Source organism: Hyperolius riggenbachi, chromosome 1 (assembly GCF_040937935.1).
Source record: "Hyperolius riggenbachi isolate aHypRig1 chromosome 1, aHypRig1.pri, whole genome shotgun sequence".
Taxonomy (NCBI): domain Eukaryota; kingdom Metazoa; phylum Chordata; class Amphibia; order Anura; family Hyperoliidae; genus Hyperolius; species Hyperolius riggenbachi.
This window is the reverse complement of record NC_090646.1, coordinates 182,486,930-182,507,351: the sequence shown is the minus strand read 5'-3', so window position 1 is coordinate 182,507,351 and position 20,422 is coordinate 182,486,930. Positions and strand designations below refer to the sequence as shown.

Genomic DNA, 20,422 nt, shown 5'->3' with positions numbered 1-20,422 from the left:
TTTAAGGTTAGTGTTTAACTTTAAAGAAAAAAATAAGCCTTGGTTTACTTTAAGGGAAAGTTCAAGACTAGTTCTTCCAATAAATCTCGCTTGATGTAGTCAGGGATTATTGTTAGGGAGAGTGAAATATTTTACCCACTTCATTGTTCACTGTGTATCATACATTACATCTTTTCATGTTTACATGGTTCATATTTTACATCCCTCTGCATCGCATCGCATACCTCCCAACTTTTTGAGATGAGAAAAAGGGACACTTAAGCCACGCCCCTGTCACAACCCCCTGGTCACGCATACCATAAAGATTTCATGAGAAAAATATGTTGTTTTATAATTCAAACCACACTGGTCCTTTCTATCCTGGTTAATTTTCCTTCATAGTAACATTTTAAAATTAGTAATATATCAATTTAAAGGATGGGAATGAAGGTTAGAGTCAATCAAATACATTGTTAGTATAGAAATATATATATTTACATAGAAATAGGGACAAATGAGGAGGAAAGAGGGGCAGAGGGACAGGCTTCCCAATAAGGGACTGTCCCTCCGAAAGAGGGACACTTGGGAGCTATGGCATCGTACAGACATTACTTGATGGTGGCTGTCAAGTATCCTCCAACCAACAGAGGGCGCGTTAGACTTGACGGTAGCGGCATCACGCTGGTTGAATGGATGACGCGGATCTTCCAACAATGTTCCGGATCATAGAAAGGAGAAGTGCAGCCAGAGCGGCCTGGACAGCGGCTCGGCTTCCGGGTGCAGTCAGTGCCACAACTGTAGGAGAGTTGGGTCATAGCCAGGCGGAGACGGACAGCGGGTGGTCGGGGAGAGCAGAGTTTGCAGCAAGCGGTGAAGTGACAGCTGTGATTGGCAGGTGAGGATTACCCTGCTGTGTAAAGTTGTGCCGGTGACTGCAGCAACAGGTAGGCGGGGTTACAGGTGGCTCTGTGTGCATCAATGGGTGAGAGTGCGAGCCATCGCTTGACGGTGCTGCCACTGCCCGGGATAAGCTCTGCACTGTGCCCTGCAACAGGTGGCACTGCTGTCTCTGCTGCTGGCTGTAACCCACCGAGTAGCATTTCTCTGTCAAGTGTACGCCTGAAACGTACGTAAAGTTGGCTACAAATAAAGTAATTTAGATTGACAAGACCTATTAGGACCCATCAGTTTGATTATGTTTTAATTACAAGTTGTTTTTTTTTTTATTCCCCTCCCAGCAAGCAGATAATTGGCCCATGGATTACATTGTTCATCAATCTTTTGAATTTCAGGCAGCATTTGCAATTTCAATGTAATTGATAAAACATATATTGCCATCTTAAAGTGAAACTCTAAAATGGCTGTGATTATATATCAGTACTGCACAGGCAGTTTGGTAACTATATGTATACTGTACTTCAAAAAATAATATACAATACTGTTTCATTGCTATTACAGGTATAGATGTGGAGGCAAGTGAAATTAAATGCGATTATTTTAAAAAGACAAATTCAGGCACAGCATTTAATATAACATTGTTTTAACAAATTTGTTAAAATATGAAGAAAAAACGATGCTTACCTGCTGCTTCCTCCAGCAGCGTAAACTCGTGTGAGTTCCTCGGCATCCTACCGCAGTCTGCTAGTGATGGGTCGTTCGCGAACAAGCCGGCTCTTTGCTGCGAACGACAAGAGCCGGTTCTCAGTTTTGAAAGAGCCGATGCCTCAGCCGCCCCACACATCTCTGATTTGCAGTGTAATAAAGGGCGCTGAGGCATGCTGGGAGATGTAGTCCTCCTCTTGCAGCTTGTAGGAGTGTATGGGGCGGAGCAGAGCAGTAGCAGGAGGGATTGCCCCAGTCAGAGAAGCAGTCTGGAGTTGTCATGGAGACGGGGGCGGGGCTTTTACTCCGATTCTGAGTAGTGTCTAGTGATATTTAATGAAGAGCCAATTCAGAGCCGTAAGAGCCGGCTCTTTAATGGGAGCCAATTCATAAGAGCCTATTCTCCGAGACGAGCCGGAATTCCCATCAATACAGTCTGCTGTTCAGCTGCGATCAGCCGCGGTAACTGACTCATTCACGGTCAGTCTGGGTCTTCTGCACATGCGCAGAAGACTCAGACTGGACGCGCCTGAGACAGTTACCGGGGCTGGTTGCGAGAGGATGCCCAAGGACTTGCATGTGTTTATGCTGCTGGAGGAAGCAGCGGGTAAGTATAAATCTGTCTTATTTCCACAGCTCTGGTTTACTTTAAAGGACAAAATGAGAGGGATATGGAGGCTGCCATATTTATCTGCTTTTAAAGGTAACCTGAGATGACCGACTAGGGGCAATTTATACTTACCTGGGCTTTTCTCCAACCCCATAAGCATTGTGTGCTCCCTCCCCATCCGCTCCGTTCACCCAGGATCCCTTCCTTTATCTTCTTTAGTGCAGCCTGGCCATGCGCACAGCCCCACTGTCGTGCTCACATGGCTGGGATTGTTCTGCGCCTGTGCAGTAGTACTGTGCAGATGCAGAACGCTCCCGGCTGTGGAACACCATGACTGGCCCTGACTTTGAAGATACCAGAGGTGAACAGAGTGGTCGGGCAGCATGACTAGGGAGCCCACTGTCCTCATGGCGCTGGAGGAAGCCCCCAGTAAGTATAAATTGCCCCTAATCATTAATCTCTGGTACACTTTAAACAATACCAGTTGCCTGGCATCCTGATAATGTTTCATGCATCATTAGTGTCTGAATCACACACCTGAAACAGGCATGTGGCTAATCCAGTCAAATTTAAAGAAAACCTGTAGTGTAAAAAGTGTCCAGTTTAGCTACTTACCTCAATAGATGGAATCCTTTGGATGATCCAGAGGTTTCCCCCATCCTTCTCTGCCGGGCTGTATCAGTGCTGTCTCCTCTGCAAAACCGCTTGTCGACAGCTTGCACAGTACAGATACTAAACTCGGGAGGGGAAGCTTCTGGATCTTCTACCCCTTTACCAGTCTTCCTCCACCGAGCCATTCAGGAACAAGGACCCCTGAAGCGCAGCCTTCTGCAGAGTAGCATGGACCCGAATGGCCTCATCTTTTTCCTCTGAAGGCCAAATGGGTCTGTTGGATGGCACAGGCGCAGTGCGGCAAGTCTTTGGAGGTCCTTGTTCCTGAATGGCTTGGAGGTGGAGGGACCAGATGCTTCCCCCTCCCAAGGAAAGTATCCGAGCCTTAGGCCTTGTTTATACAGATTTTGAATGCTTGGGGAAACTGCAGATGCAAACTTGAAGTGTAAGAATCAAGGAAATGGAAAAAAGCATGCCAGCACCTAACCTGCTTTTTGACATTCTTGATATCAGATAAACCAACTTTCATTCTAAACCAAAGACTTACAATAAGGAAAGGTTGTAGGTGGGATGTTCACACGCATATCTTTCATGAACTCATTAAAGTATCCCCACTGTAAGGGCCCTGCAAGTCTATGGAGACTTGCACGCTTAATAGGATGCAACACGGTGCTTTGGAAGTATCCAAACCACCGCATTCATGACACAAAGTCTGCAGTGGATTTCTGCAAGATTCATGCCTACCGCATGGATTATGCAGCCATGCAAGACAATGGGTGACACAGGAAGTGTGAACGATGGGAGCGTGGTGTGGCATGCATGGGCGGACTGACAGGAATTCCAGTGACATACTTCCTGCCCAGCAGTAAGTACTTCGCTGGGTAGCGGGGCAGTGCTATGCATATGACTGTCGCCGCATGGTGGCGGGAGGGTCATGTGAAGGCTGCTTTGTGCAATGCAGTGTTCAAGAGAGGCAAGGCTCAGGATTCTAAAGAGGTTTCTACCTACGTCAAGCTGCTCCAGTGATGGGACCCACAAAGAGCACGTTCCCTGCACAGTAGCACCATCGCGCTCGGGCACCTGCCTGACTTTCTAAATCTAGCCAAGCGGGTCATTGCTATTGCACAAGCTGTTGACAATCTCTTTTTCTTGGGTCCCAGTGCTGGAACTGGCTTGCAGAGAAGCTCAGGGGAAGGCTGTTTAGGATCCAGAGGCCTCCCCTCTGGAGGTGATTACCCTGTAGGGGCACTTTTTTCCCTTCAGGTACACGTTAAAGTATACCTGAAGGGAAAAAAAATGTAGGTACTTATCTCAGGAGAGGGAAGCTTCTGGATCTTCCAGAGGCTTCCCCTGTTACCCTCCTCCTCACAGTTCCAGCATTGAGACCACTGCAAGCTGCTCACCCACACTGGGCCGGTGCAGCAATGCAAGTCAATGGACGATACAGAAAGTGTGAACGACGGGAGTGCAGTGCGACACGGGTACACATGAAGGACAACAGGAATTCCAGTGACATATGTCGCGGCGGGGAAAGGGGGGCTATGCATATGACACTGTCGCTGCAGTTAGGCGCAGGGTCATATGAATATGGATTTCTGTGGTGCGCTGATGCAGCGGCAGGCTACTCTGCCCGCGTGACCACCGCACCATTGTAAAAGGGGCCTTTCAGCCTGGAACCCACTAGCAATACGTTACTAAGCCATCTCTAAGCGCTAGTGATGTGAAAAGCTCTTGCTAATGTAATGCTATGGGTGTGATCCCACTTGAGCAAGGTGATTTTATAAATATATGCATTAGCAAGAGCTTTTCAAATCACTAGCGCTTAGAAAAGGCTGCTAGTGGGTTTGAACCCTAAGGCATGTACACACTTTATATATCTTTGCAGATCATTTTGGGTGGCAGTTTTAGCTAAGCGCTGTACTGACTCACTCCTTGGCTGCTGACTTTGCATTGTGTACTGCTCTACTGTGTGGGGAGGATGCATGATGAGCAAGCACCACTGTACTGTGGAAACTACCTTAATTTACTTGCAGAGCAATAGTTAATCTGGTGATGAAGATGGATCTCTGAAAAGGAGACCAGGAATGTCAGGGGACGCCTGTACACACTTTAGGTTTCCATTCAAAACCATTTACATTATGTGAGGCTCGATGATTGTTGCATTTATATGGTTATCAGGTTTCTGCTATTCAACTGGTCCTTCAGAAAGAAAAATGTGAAATTGGCTTAAAAGCACTAAACTCAATGTTCCTTTATGTTTGTCGCAATTATTGAGGAGGTAGAGAGGGTGTGTTTCTTTTAAAATAAGTGTAAAACTTACCTGTCCACTTTTACTAAAGAAAACCTACACACCTGATTTCCATGTCACATGAGCTAAAGTGACAGCAACTATGCATGGTACGCTGACATCAACAGTCTCAATCTGTGTGTGTATATAGATCTGAAAGATTGGCAAACTACAAAAGGACAAGCTTGAGGCTGCAACGTTGTCTATCAGTGGCTTTAACACTTTTATAACTTCTGTTTTGCAATAAAGATAAGTAAAAGGAAGCAAGAGAAAGAACCAGGATACAAAGAGTGCAGGTAAACAATACAGGATTATTTCATTAAAGCTGTGCAAAGTGCATTGGCCACCTGCCAAGCACAGGAGCTCATAGCAACAGATTTTGTTTCCTATTGTGGAGTTGCTATGGTGTCCTGCATTTTTCATATTATGGGGCAACTTATGTTGCATCTGACTTGTGTAGGTGCATTTTTTAGCGGCTGGTTCCTGAAGAGCAGCGATGCAGGAACAAAAAATGTATATGGGTTGCTTTTAATTTCTTCTGTGCCTTTGGGAGCGAGGAGCAGGTAGGGTAAATTAGGGGTCCTCCTCTTCACCACTGATACAGAGCGCAGCCACTGCACGGGAGCAGCTGACAGGTGGCGAATTCACCGCCTTCAGCCTCCTGTGTGAAAGAGGCCTTAATAAGCTGCAGTACTGCAATTTAAAATACAGAGGCATGCTGCCTTATTTGTAAGGCGAAGTTGCAGGAATATTAATAACAACAACAAATACCATTTGTAAAGCGCTTTTCTCTCGTAGGACTCAAAATGCGTAAGCATGGCTCAGACCAATAATTGGTTAATTGGTAAGTCGTGGAACAGAGGAAGAATTCTATAAGTCCGGAAATGCCAGGCTAAACAGGTGGCTTTTCAGTCTTGATTTGAATAACTCCAGGGATGGGGCTGTCTTTACTGAGTGTGGCAGGGAGTTCCAAAGAGTAGGGGCAGCATGACAGAAAGCTCTGTCTCCAAAGGTTTTGAGGTGCATTCTGGGAGTGACCAAGTTTATAGATCCTGCTGATCTGAGGTTGTGAGAGGTGTGGTGCAGCTTCAGCAAGTCCTTCATGTATCCAGAGCCCAAATTGTGCAGTGATTTGAATGTCAGCAGTCCAATCTTGGAGTATTCTCCATTCTACAGGTATCCAGTGCAGTGAGCGAAGGATTGGTGTAATGTGACAGTGGCGAGGCTGGTTTGTTAGTGCAGAATGCTGCTGCCAGATTGCTAATTGTAGGCGGAGCAGGTCCTTTTTGGGGAGGCCTGCATAAAGGGCATTGCAGTAGTCCACACCCCAGCTTTTTCCTCCAGTGAGGAATATTTACTCTAAAGGAATCAAATAACAAATGGAAGCAAATTAACATGTGTATCATAAAAGAAATGCAACCTTTAGGGTAGCAACACATCTGTACAGAACTCAATGGATTGGGTCCTGATTCTGCGGGCTACAGTAATTGTGCATTGTGTGCACACCTTCAGTGTGAAGCTAGCGTTAGTGGTAAGGTCACTGTTAAGGTTAGAGGTAGATTATTGCTACTTATGAGGTAAATAGATAGGGTTAAGGTTTAGCTTGAGCAGTAGGTTAGAAGTCAACATATTATGTGGTCAATACTAACCTTTTAATAAGAAGTTAAGTGTTAATCATGGTTGTCGGAGCTCAGGAGAGCTACAAATCTTCCCGCTGGCATTTATTACTGCTGCAGCAAAATCGGCCACCAAGGTGTATACATTGCTAGGACTGTAATAGGTTTCTGGAGTTACCTAATATAGAGCAAGGACCATGGCACACAGGAAATGGTGTCACATCTAACAGGGGTGAGCAAATCCCTTGGCCCAGGTAACTAACTTCCCTTAAAGTTTTTCTGAAATTCTTTTCATTGGAACTGGCTCCTAAAAAATATTTTCGTCTCTCAAATTCCATAGTAATTTGTCCATACAATACGTATGTATTCCCTGAGAAGCAACTTATGGGTGGCACAGATTATGGCTGCATCGCTAGGGGTATAGCAGTAGCCATAGCATTTAGTAAGGGGGTTATTTTGTCCTCAGTCTGTCCCTTAGGACAGCCAGTGACTAGTGCTTAGATCAAACAGCAGACTATTGTGGGATGAAGGCAAACTAAGTTGTTGTTTTGTTTTTTTTTTCCTTGCAGGAAATGACATCAATGGTCACAAGTTCCTGCAGGAGAGGTTTTATTATTTCTAATTATATATTTGGCAATCCCACTGTCCAGCACAGGATTCTTGCAGGGTCCATATCTGTGGTTGGCAATTATCTTTCCCTCCTTGTACTGTATACATTGGGCTTGATTCACAAAGCCGTGCAAACTGTTTAGCACGGGTGTGCTAAACAGTTAGCGCGTGAAGTGCCTTTCGCGTACTTTTGCGCGCGCAAAGTGCCGCGATTCGCGCGATCGTGGACTTTTGCGGGAGCAAATTGCGAGTGCAAAGGTCTGCGATCGCTGCACTTTGCGCGCGCAAAAGTCCGCGAACGGCACTTCACTAAACAGTTTGCACGGCTTTGTGAATCAAGCCCATTGGGTGTGAGTATACAGTGCTGAATCCACTCATATCTAATGAACTATTGATCAAGTGTGTCTAGGGTGAGGGGTCCCAAAAAATGTTGCTTTGGGGACCCATAATTTGAGGCAAGCATAGGTTAACATAAGTATTAACTGAACAGTGAAATAAGATTTAGTAAAAAGAGCATTTATGTTTCGCAACCGAAAAAAAATTAAATTTTGCTTTCATTGTAAGCTGCTGCTATACATTTGTTCTTTGTTGTGTTACCAAATTACGCCAAAATTGTACATAGACATGGTGGCTAGCTTGGGTGACAGTGAAGATAGCACTTATTTCCAAAACAAAATTACCCAGCCCCCACACAACAACCTACAGACATGAAACTGGTATGGGTGGGTAGTGCTGTGCATGTGCTCATTTGTGCTGCAAAAATCATCTTTCTTTCTTTTATAGTTTTTGAGATATTCACATTTTTATAAAGGTCAAAAAGTTTACTCAGTCTGCCTACAACATCGCAAAGTCTGAGTGAGCCTGAGTGAACTTTTGACCTTTATAAAAATGTGAATATCTCAAAAACTATAAAAGATAGAAAGATGATTTTTGCAGCACAAATGAGCACATGCACAGCTCTAACCACCCATACCAGTTTCGTGTCTGTAGGTTGTTGTGTGGGGGCTGGGTAATGATTTTGTTTTGGAAATAAGTGCTATTATCTTCAAAATGAAAGTCGCACAAATCTAAATTTTTGGTGCACAAATGGGCAGAAACGTAGCACTAACCAAGCATGATAGAATTTTTATTTGTGCTGATTGTAGTGGGGAAACAGCTTCACAAAGCTGTGACAGTGCATGGCATTAAGAATCTGTAAAAATCTGTAAAAAATTTACGCATTGAACCAGTAACGCGTAAAAATGTATGTGTTAATGTTCCTGCACTAGCGGGAATGCGTAAAAATGTGCGCAATGCGGCCCGCCGACCTCCGAGGTCGGCAAGCTGCCAGCGGGAGGACTGGAGCAGCAGTGAGTGACTACGAGGGCACAGGATGGCTGCATGGGGCTGGTAGAAGCCCCTGGTAAGTGAAACTCACTTTTTTATTTTGCTTGGACATTCTTTTTAAAGGCTTAGGATAGCCAGAAACTTAGCATTATTAAAAAATAAATATATGTGGCAGCCTCTGCGCTGCATGAAATCTGTAGCTTCTTGCTAAAGTGATTCCTAATGCTTTGTTTTCGTGGCAGAATAGGTGGAAAGCATGATCTGAGACAGTGGAAATTAATGATTTCTCTTGAGAAGCAGGTTTGTATAAATCAATAAAATAGAATCTTATGCTGGATACACACCATGCGTTTCCGCGTCGCACGCGTCCGTCGATACACGTCGATTCGATTATTTCCGAGCGCATTTCAATTATTTTTAGATCGAATGCCATGTAAAGTATGGCAAATCGACCTAACGATCCATCGAACCGCGAATCGGATATGTCGGAAATAATCGAATCGACGCGTATCGACGGACGCATCGAACGCGGAAACGCATGGTGTGTATCCAGCATTACATAACAGTGATTGTGACTGCTTTTGATTTTTTTTGGGGGGGGGGGGGGGGTTGCTGAAATGTGGTTGACATTGATTGCTGCACTATGATACATAACGCTATTCTCTCTGGTTGATACTTTGATCAGATGATATTGATTACTTTTAGACTTCTCAACTTCCTGAATATCCATGGAGGGCTTTTTATTTATTTATTTATTTATTTAGAAAGCACCTTTTGTAGTTTATTTGTAGGTAATGGTGTCTTTTAAAGTTTTGTTTGTTTGTTTGTTTGTTTTTGTTTTGTTTTGTTTTATTTTATTTTTTTTGTTTTTGTTTTTTTTAGCAGTGGCTAAAACTATTCATTATTCAGACATGTACAATAATCATAGTTTGCTATTTATATAAGTCTGTCTGAATTCTTTATAGTTGAGGGTGAAGGGCTTGTGGTTGTCTGCTTTTGTGGCTGTCTATTTGTTCCTAGTGGTTCCTGTGGCACACCCTTTGCACAGGCAATTGTTTAGCGGACCAGGCTTCACACAGTAGATAGCCACCTTTAAGGTGCGTACACACATGCGACTATAGTCGTTTGAAACAATCGTTCCCCGATCCTTTCAAACGACGATCGTTTGAAAAAATGCAGCCAACGACCATGAAGTCTAATGACAGGCGAGCTAGATTGTTCAAAACGAATGATCTAGCTTGGCGGATTTTTCCCAACGACGATCGTTTGCAAAAGTAGTACATCGTTGGAAACGGTCGTTCGTACTAGGCTTGACATGCGCATTTCACTATTTCTCCATGGAACTTTTCATTTTTATGCGCAGGCGCAATAGTTACTTTTACGTGATGTAACGTTCGTTCTAACGATCTGATTGTTACACACCTTTTAAAACTAACTTTACTTAGGTCGTTCTTTCATCAATTAAAAGTTCGTTCGTCGTTGACAACAAACGATCATTGTCGCATGTGTGTACGTAGCTTAAGTCTTTGGAAGATTTTATTGAGATGTCTATCCACCACTGAAAGTGATAGTGCATCATATATACTTTGATTTACTTGCTGTAGCTGTTGACCACTTAAACGTGCAGTTTTTAATGTAGTTTTATCCACAGTGACTGGCAGCCTATGGTGTGGGAGGCTGTCTGAGGTTGGCTCAATTCACACTGGAATGCAAAACAGACATCGGCACCCTCCGCCCCTCAAATATGACATGCTCTTGCCGGATTTCTTGGGTGAAACTGAGATCCTACAGGATCCAGAGGCTTCCCTCTTCTTAAGTATTTGCTTTGTGACTCAAGGTTTTTTAAAGCTGTAACTTAATCAAAAGGAGGGACAGGAATGTGTATGGTGGATGAAGTCTTTCACTGCTTTTTTTTTTTTTTTTTTAAATAAAGTTTTTTTTTAATTTACAACAGGTAATAAAAAACAAAAAAACACATTCTTGACACAAATAATACATAGGAAGTGAAGGTATGCAAAACTCTGGCAAAGCAGGGTTACTGTCGCAAAATTATACAAAAAGATGGCGGCAGCACAGTGGCGTCATATACCGCCACCTAAAAAAACAAAAACAAAACAACCCAGATTCCAATACTATTAAATATGTTAGGTGAAAGAGAGTGTCACCTCCAGAATAGACGACCTCTACAGACTGGGCAATAAATGCCAAAACCCCTATCGCCCAACTACTAGTGGGCTAGAAGGCACCCCAGTATAACAAAATGTGCAGAAAGCATGACACCCATTCTGCATTAAAAGAGAGGAGTAGCTTTCACTGTTTTTTTTTTTTTTTTTTTTTTTTATTATTATTATTGTTTTTAACCACTGCAATGATGGAAAATTGCCACCTGGCAAATTATTCTTGTGGGAGATCATGTATGACCATCAGAAAAACAAAAAATCCCAAGCTAGAATGACACAAATGCTATTCTGCCTGATGCATCCTGGCAGATCGGCGGGTTGAATCGATCATTTTTGACACGGGATTGATTTTCAGATTACTGCACAAAATCGATACTATTATTTATCGGGAGCAGATTGGACATGCAGGAAATTTTCGATTCCACCCATCGTTCTGACGGGAAGCTGTATCGCGTTTACCAGCCTTTATCCATAACAATCCTTTAGATCTCTTTGCTGCAGTTTTCATAGGACTTGCACTGCTTATATTTTGTCAGCATTGGTCAGTTTTTATGTATGCAGTGAGGTGAGCATTCTGTGTGTGCACAATAGAGTTTAGTGCTGTCAGGATAGACAGGGTGGGATATGGAGCGCAGTGACACATCTGCAGCTACATCACCACTGCTGTGTACGTGTCAGCAACACACCCAGCCCAGACATGGGAGTGCCTGAGGAGGAGGAGGGAGGAAAAGCCATGCTGTGTGAGAGAGACTGAGGCTGTGATGAAAAGCCTGCAAGAAAACTGTGAAGAAATCAGGAAGCTGAAATAATCTTTACCTACTTCCTTATTCATCATTACCTGTTTTCATTGTTTTAATACTTGAGCATCCACCGTTATGCTTAGCTTTGTGCTGTATGCCGTGTCTTATTTGTTAAAATGAACACAAGCAGCACAGTGCTGTTCCTCATCTTTGTTGCTGTGTGACTGTAGGATACATTGTAAATTCAAAGGGAACCTTTCATTTCACTTCACACACATGCTTATAATGCATTGAAGGAACCTTGCTGCTGTTCAAATTGATTTATATTCTTCACAATATTGATATTCACAAGGTTGTCATCTCCTCCTCGGTTATGTCTTTATGCTGATTGCTGATGCATGCAAGCAAGGCTAATGCCTTGCTTGCATGCAACTAATCCAGTCATATCTGACAATAATGTCAAACACCTGCTGTATCAGAGGGTCAGCAGGGCAGCCAGGCCACTGGTATTGTTTTTAAAAGGAAATAAATGTCAGCCTCCATCTCCCTCCCACTTCAGGCTTCCTTTAACATATTAAAGAAATGGCATCAGCAAGACCGCCAAGAAATTGGCATAGTTTTAAAAGGAGAAAAATAGCCTTCACATCCCTCTCGCTGCAGCGTCTTTTAAAGTCCTGTGAGTTGTGAAGTGGGGTCTCCATGAATCTGCCTAGTTACATCCAACACATCACACAGATGCTTGAATGGATTGCAGTGTAGGTAACTTTGATTTAAAAGAAAACATGATCCATCAGGCAAGTCTACTTTCATTCTTCTTCCATTGTTACACGGTCCAGTTCTAATGCATGCATGTTATTAAGTGCTGGGAAATTTGTCCGCAGGGCAAAGCCAAAAAAAGCTCACCGTTCCTGCAAATGCTCTTTCAGCATTAATTGCTTTTCCCTTTCCAGGCCACCATGGATTCAGGGGTAAGACAGCAGCCAGGTATTGCTGGCGGAAGAATTGCACTGTTTTTATAGTAATTTGTCTTTTGACGGCGCCCAGATTACTGTCTGAGCGCAGCTACAGCGTAATTCACATTATGGCCTATGGTGTGCCCGAATTTCCTGCACCATGTTTGCCTGTCTCTAGTTCTGACACTTGCTTGCACTAAGTAGGTGCTATAAGAGCTGGACAGGGGGTCAGCATGATGCATCTAATTTCCATATGTGCTACAGTAGCTCTTCGTTACTGAGAGTTCTATGCAAAGAGGGAGATATTGCTTGCTTGGCAATTGAAAAAAGGCAATTATTTCCCACAGTGTAATGAGGTTCAGAGGTGGCAAACTGTCAGGACCATGGTCATGACATCACAGTGTGGGATGGGTTTCACCACAAATCAGCCATACAGACCCCCCTGATATTTCGGGGGGGGGGGGGGGGGGGGGGGGTTAGGGTACTGGCTACTGATTGGATTGAAGTTAAATTCTTGTTACAGGATACTATCTCTTTTTAAGGCTACTATAGCACCTTGGATGTTTGTAGGCTTACTATCCTGATACTAACCACAAGGTCCTGCACATGAGGATTGCACAGGGTTAACAGAGCTGTGGATTATTCCTACTTTTTTTTTTTTTTTTTTTTTTTTTTTATATGAACTGCTGAATGTCACTATTTTGCTTTTGTACCATATTGTTTTTCCATTATGTTTAGATAAAGGCTATATACTAGCTACGTGTCAGTGGTTTCATTGAGGTTGCCAATTTTTTTTTCACCACATATTTTACAGAATCTTGCCATGGACAGAATATAAAAAAAATGCTCTTTTGATCAAAGTATTTTTTAGGTAGATAAAATTACTTTGATCAAAAAAGCATTTACAATACCATTTTTGTAAAGGGCTTTTCTCCCATAGGACTCAAACTGCATAGACAGGTCTCTGATCAATACATTGTTGCAGAGTGGACTGTGTTACAGAGGAAATAGGTGTTCATAAATGGCAGACTAAACAGGTGACTCTTCATTTTGGACTTAAAAGCTTCCAAGGATTGAGATGTCCTGATTGGGTGTGGCAAGGAGCTCCAAAGTGTAGGAGCAGCAAGACAGTCATGTGGTTTCAAAATGCCTAGCAATGCCAGTACATGTTAATTTGATAAACATTAGAGGATGACTCTACACTCTAGAGCAGGGGTCCCCAACCTTTTTCAGCCTGGGGACTGCTATCCAGACTAAACTTTACTCTGGGGCCCGGGGGGGGGGGGGGGGGGTGTTGGGGTTAGCAGCGGGAGGAACCCCCCCATTTGGAGTGTATAGATAGGTAGCCCCTATCTAGGTATAGTAGCCCCCAGTATCCCAGTATAGGGAGTATAGTTGCCCCTGCATACCCCCCCCCCCCCTGCTCCTGTTACCTTATGAGCTGGCGACTGCTTCCTTTCTTAGAGTCCCCCATAGCCCCTCTCCTCTTTGCAGCATCTTCTATAACTGCAGCGCGTCCCACAGCTGCTGTAAGGAGGTAAGGAAGCAGGACAGCGGCTTCCTGTAGCGGCGATCGCTGTTACCATTGGAACCGCTGTCCTGCTTCCTTCGCTCCTTTACAGCAGCCGTGGGACGCGCTGCAGTTATAGAAGATGCTGCAAAGAGGAGAGGGGCTACGGGGGACTCTATGAGAGGAAACGGCCGCCAGTTAATAAGGTAACGAGCGGGGGGGGGGGGGGGGGTAGGAAGGGGGTGAGAGGCCAGACCTGCCGCGGCCAAGCTGAAAATTGCCCACGGACCGGCAGTGGGCCGCGGCCCGGTGGTTGGGGACCCCTGCTCTTGAGGATGGCTGGGTGAAAAACACAACAGAAAAATAACACTTATATTTCAAAATAATATACTGTCGCCATACATTGTGATAGGGACATCATTTAAACTGTTTAATAATCGGGACAACTGGGCAAATAAAACGTGTTTGTTTTATCCACAGGAGAATGTTTAATTTTAAAACTATAATGGTTGAAAACTGAGAAATAATTTTTTTTTTCTTTCTGTTTTTCTCATTAAAACGCATTTAGAATAAAAAAAATTCTTAGCAAAATGTACTATCCACAGAAAGCCTAATTGGTGGGGAAAAAAACGAGGTATAGATCATTTTCTTGTGATAAGTAGTAATAAAGTTATTAGGGAATAAAAGGGAGGAGCACTGACAACTGAAAATTGCTCTGGTCCGTTACGATAAAACCCCTTGGGGGTGAACTGGTTAATCTCTGAGAATATTGAAAACAGTCCAATTAGCACTGCCAGTAATTCCTGCAGTTCATAGTATTTTATACCATATTTATTTTGTGTACTTCTATACAAGTTTACTCAGCAGTTCTAGATTCTCTTTAGTTGGTTTCCTCCTTTTTTTTGCCATGCTTGTTTTTGAGAACCCTGGGTTTCCATTTCAGAAGGTTTTTTTTATTTTTTTCCCCAGGACACTCCAAGCTTAGGGCAGCATGGTGGCGTAGTGGTTAGCGCTCTCACCTTGCAACGTTGGGTCCCCGGTTCGAATCCCAGCCAGCTAAACATCTGCAAAGAGTTTGTATGTTCTCCCCGTGACTGCGTTGGTTTCCTCTGGGCACTCTGGTTTCCTCCCACATCCCAAAAAACATACAGATAAGTTAATTGGCTTACCCCTAAATTGGCCCTAGACTACATTACATACACTACACGATACATACATTGACAAATTACTATGGTAGGGACTAGATTGTGAGGGACAGTTAGTTACAAGACAATATACTCTGTACAGCGCTGCCTAATATGTCGGCGCTATATAAATACTTAAATGAATGAATAAATAAATAATAGTTTGTGGCTAGGGTCGCACGTGTTTAAATCACTCATGCTTTTGCAGCGTGCGGAGACATGTGCGAATTTGCAGGTAATGCATTTGAATTAGGGAATCGCGTGTGCAGAATGCATGCAATTTTTCTTGCACGGGAAAAAAGCTGCTAATGTTGCTTTTTTTTCGCACATCGGGTGAGATTCACTATTGCCAACTGTCAGCTGTTCTTAGCTGAAAGACGATTGGGCCGCGGGAAACCTCTGCCATTTTACTGAGGCCGCAATTGTGATCCAAGCCTGTGGGTTGCATGCACATCAGTCCTACAAAATCAACTGAAAGTACACTAGAGATTTTAGGTTACTGTGACTGGGTCACAATACAGGGGCACTAGAAAATGTTTGAGGAACAGAAAAGATTCACCACACTAAATATGTTGCACTTGCACCACCCACCTTTTTGACCATGCCCCCCCCCCCCCCCCCAGCTACAGCTTCACCCTACCTGACTAAAATACATTTTTATAAAAAGCACTGTGCAACACTGACTTGTAACATATCAATGTTTGGCAGATGTTGCAGTCGCATCTCACAGTCAGGGAGTGGATTCCCTACATGTCCTTGCCACTCACAAAAGCAGATTTATCAAAACCAGTGCAAGGAAATCTTGAGCAGAATTAATGTGAAAGTGAAGCCTATATCAAGATTCTGATTCTGAATGCCCACTTCACTATCATGTACGTTGATTTGGGCATCCACTACACGTGACATAACCCAGTGAAGGTCAAATGATTAGAATAACAGGTCCTCAATACTAGTTCATTGTTAAAGTGTACCTGTAGCAAACAAAGTGCTGCAAATGGGTACTTGCCTAGATTGTGCTCCTTGCCAGTCCAGCACTGACACCATTGTTCCCCCGCCCCGCCCAAGCCAGTCTCCGCTGCACTGCACAGGCTCAGTTTTCTTGTGCCTATCCACTAGCATAGCGGCTCCATGCTACTGAACAGGCAAAGTTGTCCTGTTGTTTCACTTGTTGTACAGGAGCATGGCCATGAGGGGAGTAGGACTGGAAAAGCCTTTAGATGAGGATGATCGGTTTGCTTTAATATGTGTGTTGGTGGATGACAATTTTTATTTTTTTATGTGCTTCCCATGTTAATCTTTTGCTTTGTTTGTCAATTGATGATAATTGTTGGAATTATCACATTCTGTTTATCATAAAAGAGCTAGCAAGGCAAATAATATCTGCACACCTGAATTCTTAACTTGAGGCTACATTCTATTTTATCTGGGAAAGGGGTTAAAGTAGATTGTTTGGCTCCTAAATAAAAATAAATTATAAAGGCATGTTAAACATACCCTGGTAATTTAATATGGAGAAATATGTCATTATTTAAAGCTAACTTTACTGTAATAAAATGTAATACTACTTGTCTCCTTGATCCAGAAAAAAGTAATTTAAAGTTATTAAAATTCCCTCTAGATTTTGGCTTGGGACCAGCTATTTTTTTTCTAGACATGCTGTATTGTGCTTCTGTGCAGCCAGGGCAAACACCCACTGCTTGGTGGACAGAACCATGCCAGTCATGGTATTGAAGAAAAGAAATGCGTGCACCTTCCGTCTTAGATTATCCGTGTTTTATTTTCAGCAGCGGAAATAACATCACATAGGACTCTATGTAGCAGTCAGAATGGTTAACATACCATATTGTGGAGCGGTGGAGGTAGAGGAGGTGGGTGGCGGGTGTGGATGGCGGAGAGCGACGGCCGTTTCCATTTTCCCTCTATCACAAGAACCATGCCAGTGTTTACTTTTGCCTCTCCATCTGCAGTGTTTCATTCATGCAGGCAGAGAGTGTTGAGAGGTGGTGTTATATCCAGGGCTGTGGAGTCGAGGTGATTTTTGTGTACCTGGAGTTGGTGGTTTTATACACAGAGGAGTTGGATGTTTTTTGTACTGACACCACTGCTCTGGTTATATCAGGGTCCTTAAAGGACAACTGAAGGTAGCGGTATATGCAGGGTGCCATATTTATTTTAAACAATACCAGTTGCCTGGCATCCCTGCTATTTGTCTGCAGTAGTGTCTGAATAACACCAGAAACAAGCATGCAGCTAATCTTAATGTCAAACACCAGTATGCTGCATGCTTGTTTAGTGCCTATGGCTAAATGTATTAGAAGCAGAGGATCAGCAGGATAGTCTGCTTGTTTCAGGTGTGTCTGTGGAGTCGAGGAGTTGGAGAAAGTTTTGGGTACCTGGAGTCGAAGTCAGTGGATAGATTGAGGGGTCAGCTTAAGATGATTTTTGTACCAACTTCACAGCCCTGTCAGGGTTGTGGAGTCAGAGCAATTCTTGGGTAGTGGTTTCATAAACTAAGGAGTCTGAGTCAGATAATTTCTGTACAGACTCCACAGCCCTGGGTGTTTGATCCGTATACTACTGCAGCCAAAGAGATGAGTAGGAGTGCCAGGCAACTGGTATTGTTTAAAGTTAATGTGAAGTGAAATTAAAATGAAAAATGGACACTTTCCTATGGAGACGGGAGTCTCTGGGTCCTATAGATCCTTTCTGTTCTTCTCACGGTCTCCGCTTTCCAACGTCGTCACACCCGCAAGAGCTTTTTGACCATTTGGTGGAATACAGCATTGAGTATCCTCTGAAGGCTTCAGGAGTCTAAGAGCTCCTAAAGATGGACCGCTCCGTACTGGGCATGTGTGAGCGTGCTCTCGTGTTGTGCATTCGCAGTATGGAGCCTCCCGTCTTCTGGAGCACTCAGGCTCCCGAAGCCTCCCGTGGCGGCAGATTTAAACAGGGGTGACAGCGCTACAACGAGGGGTCTGTGAGAGGAATGGGAAGTTTCTATAGGACCCAGAGCCTCCTCTCTCTATAGGCAAGTATCTGACATTTTATTGTAATTTCACATTTCATCGCCACCTCCATATCCCTCTCAGGTCAGATGTCCTATAATGTTTGATTCTGCTGTATGTCCTGTGGGGCCTCTTTTAAATGTTCTTAATCAGGATTTTTATCTGTAATTCAGTGTATGTAATTATTTTACTTTTATATATCTTATTGCATTTGCTGGCTAGAATCGCTCACTCTTTATACCTAAATAATTGATCCTTACCTTGCACGTTGGCCCATTATTGCTATCATTGTTATATTGGTTTCCTTTCTGACACCAGCTGTATAGCTCAGTTTATATACTTGAATTATAGACGTGCCATGCAGGCATTGCAGACACAGTAGTCCACTAGATCCAGCTAATAACTAGCATGTGAGGAAATGGCATGCAGGCAGCTGTATTGTGGGCTCTTCCCCTCTGCTCAGCGTGTGTGTTCTAGTGATGCTGTGCTATGATTGCTGTCCGCTGCAATTCATGCTTCCCTGTCTGTTATATCCTCACGCTCGCACGCTTATTACTCTACCACCTTCCCTGTTTATTGAGCACTTCACATTCCCTTAAATCTTTCCAGTATATGCTGATGCATGATCACTTCAGACAGCCTGAGTGAATTAGAGAGCTTAATTTATTATTGCGGATAAATGTCCTGAGCTGGAATTGAATAGTGTTCTTGGTGTAAGTGCTGAACGGATAACAGCTGCAGTAATTGAGCTGACACTCGGCCATTCCAGCAGCTGCTGGCACTTTATAATCACCACAGAAACTATTATTGATCAACTCTCTAGTCATTGACTTGGTACTTTTAATATGCTTACAGCTTCTCCTGTGTCAGACCAACACGTCCTTATTAATAGTTCACACTATAGTGCAGTTGTATAATTCATTTTTGTAGAAAATGATGGTTTTGCAGATAAAAACCTTGCCTAGATATCTTGTTCACTTGACCAGAAGCACTTAGTTCAGACACACACTTTAAATTTTATTTGTTTGAAACCATTGTTCCTGAAATTTAATGTGTGTACAGGTGTTTTTCAGTGTCGCAGGCCTCCTCTTCAAGAATCTGCCAGGAGGGATAACCCTCTTTAGCTGCTGCACAAACCTCAGGCCTGGAACCCACTACAAAACGCTATCGCTAATCGCAATTGCTAGCATTTTGTATGAGCAGTTTGTAAGCGATTTCATGAGCGGTTTAGCGATTTTTAGAAAGTGTAATCAATTTGCCAGCGGTTGTGTAGCGATTAGCGTTTTAAAGTCTGATTGGTCCTTTCAATTATTTTTAATTTTGTTACAGTGTACATTAACTTTAAAACGCTAGCAAAATTGCTCCGTGCAAGTTTTGATGAGTGATTACGCCAGTGATTATATACTTCACATTGCAGCATTTTGTTAGCATTTGCACTTCCTGTCCTGTGTTTGCGATTTTGCTAATCACAATTGCTTCTGTGGAATTTGCACCATCCATTTACATTGGCAGAGCGTTTAGGGAAATCGCTAGCGATTTCTCACGCTCCCTAAACGCTCAAAAAATCACTCTAGTGGGTTCCAGCCCTCAAAGAGTGTGCTTGCAGTATGGTGCAGCTCAGATATCTGACCCTCCCTTTTCCATAGAGCAGTATATACTGCTCTGGCAGAAGACGAGCAGTGTATCTGCCCAGTGAATCAGGTAAAAAGGGTGCCAGAGGCGCCCGGATAAAAAGGGTGCCGCCATAGCAATTAATGTATATTGCCGTGATTAGCGGCAATCTTCAGTAAAGAGTTCTGCCATAGAGATGAATGTAAATTGCCTTGATTAGTGGCTATAACCGGTAAAAAGGGTACCGCCATAGAGATTAGTGTAAATTTCCATGATTAGCGGCTATCGCCAGTAAAAAAGGGCGCAGCTATAGAGATGAATGTAAATTGCAGTGATTAGTGCCTGTCACCAGTAAAAAAAAAAAGGTGTCGCCATAGAGATTAGTGTAAATTTCTGTGATTAGCAGTTGTCACTGGTAAAAAGGGTGCTGGAGGCACCCAGTAACATAGTGGTCACCGGGACCACCCGCTTTGCGGAGTGCGGCTACAGATCTCATCCACTATTGATTGGGGCTGCCTAATACCGTATTTTATTGTGCGCCACCAGCGCCCTTTTTACCGATGATAGCCATTAATGCTCCAATTTACATTAATCCATT

The 20,422-nt window shown here is 43.4% G+C and overlaps 1 protein-coding gene across 3 annotated transcripts in view; it reads left to right on the top strand.

Annotated features, from left to right (window-relative positions):
- The first annotated feature begins 711 nt into the window (after positions 1-711).
- Positions 712-20,422, top strand: part of ARFIP1 (ADP ribosylation factor interacting protein 1) — a 155,465-nt gene continuing 135,754 nt past the window's right edge. For 2 of the 3 annotated variants that reach the window (XM_068278959.1, XM_068278956.1), the window contains exon 1: positions 712-874. The gene's annotated coding sequence lies outside the window, so the exon portion shown is untranslated. The remainder of the gene's footprint in view (positions 875-20,422) is intronic. The other variant, XM_068278968.1, reaches the window with a different exon arrangement.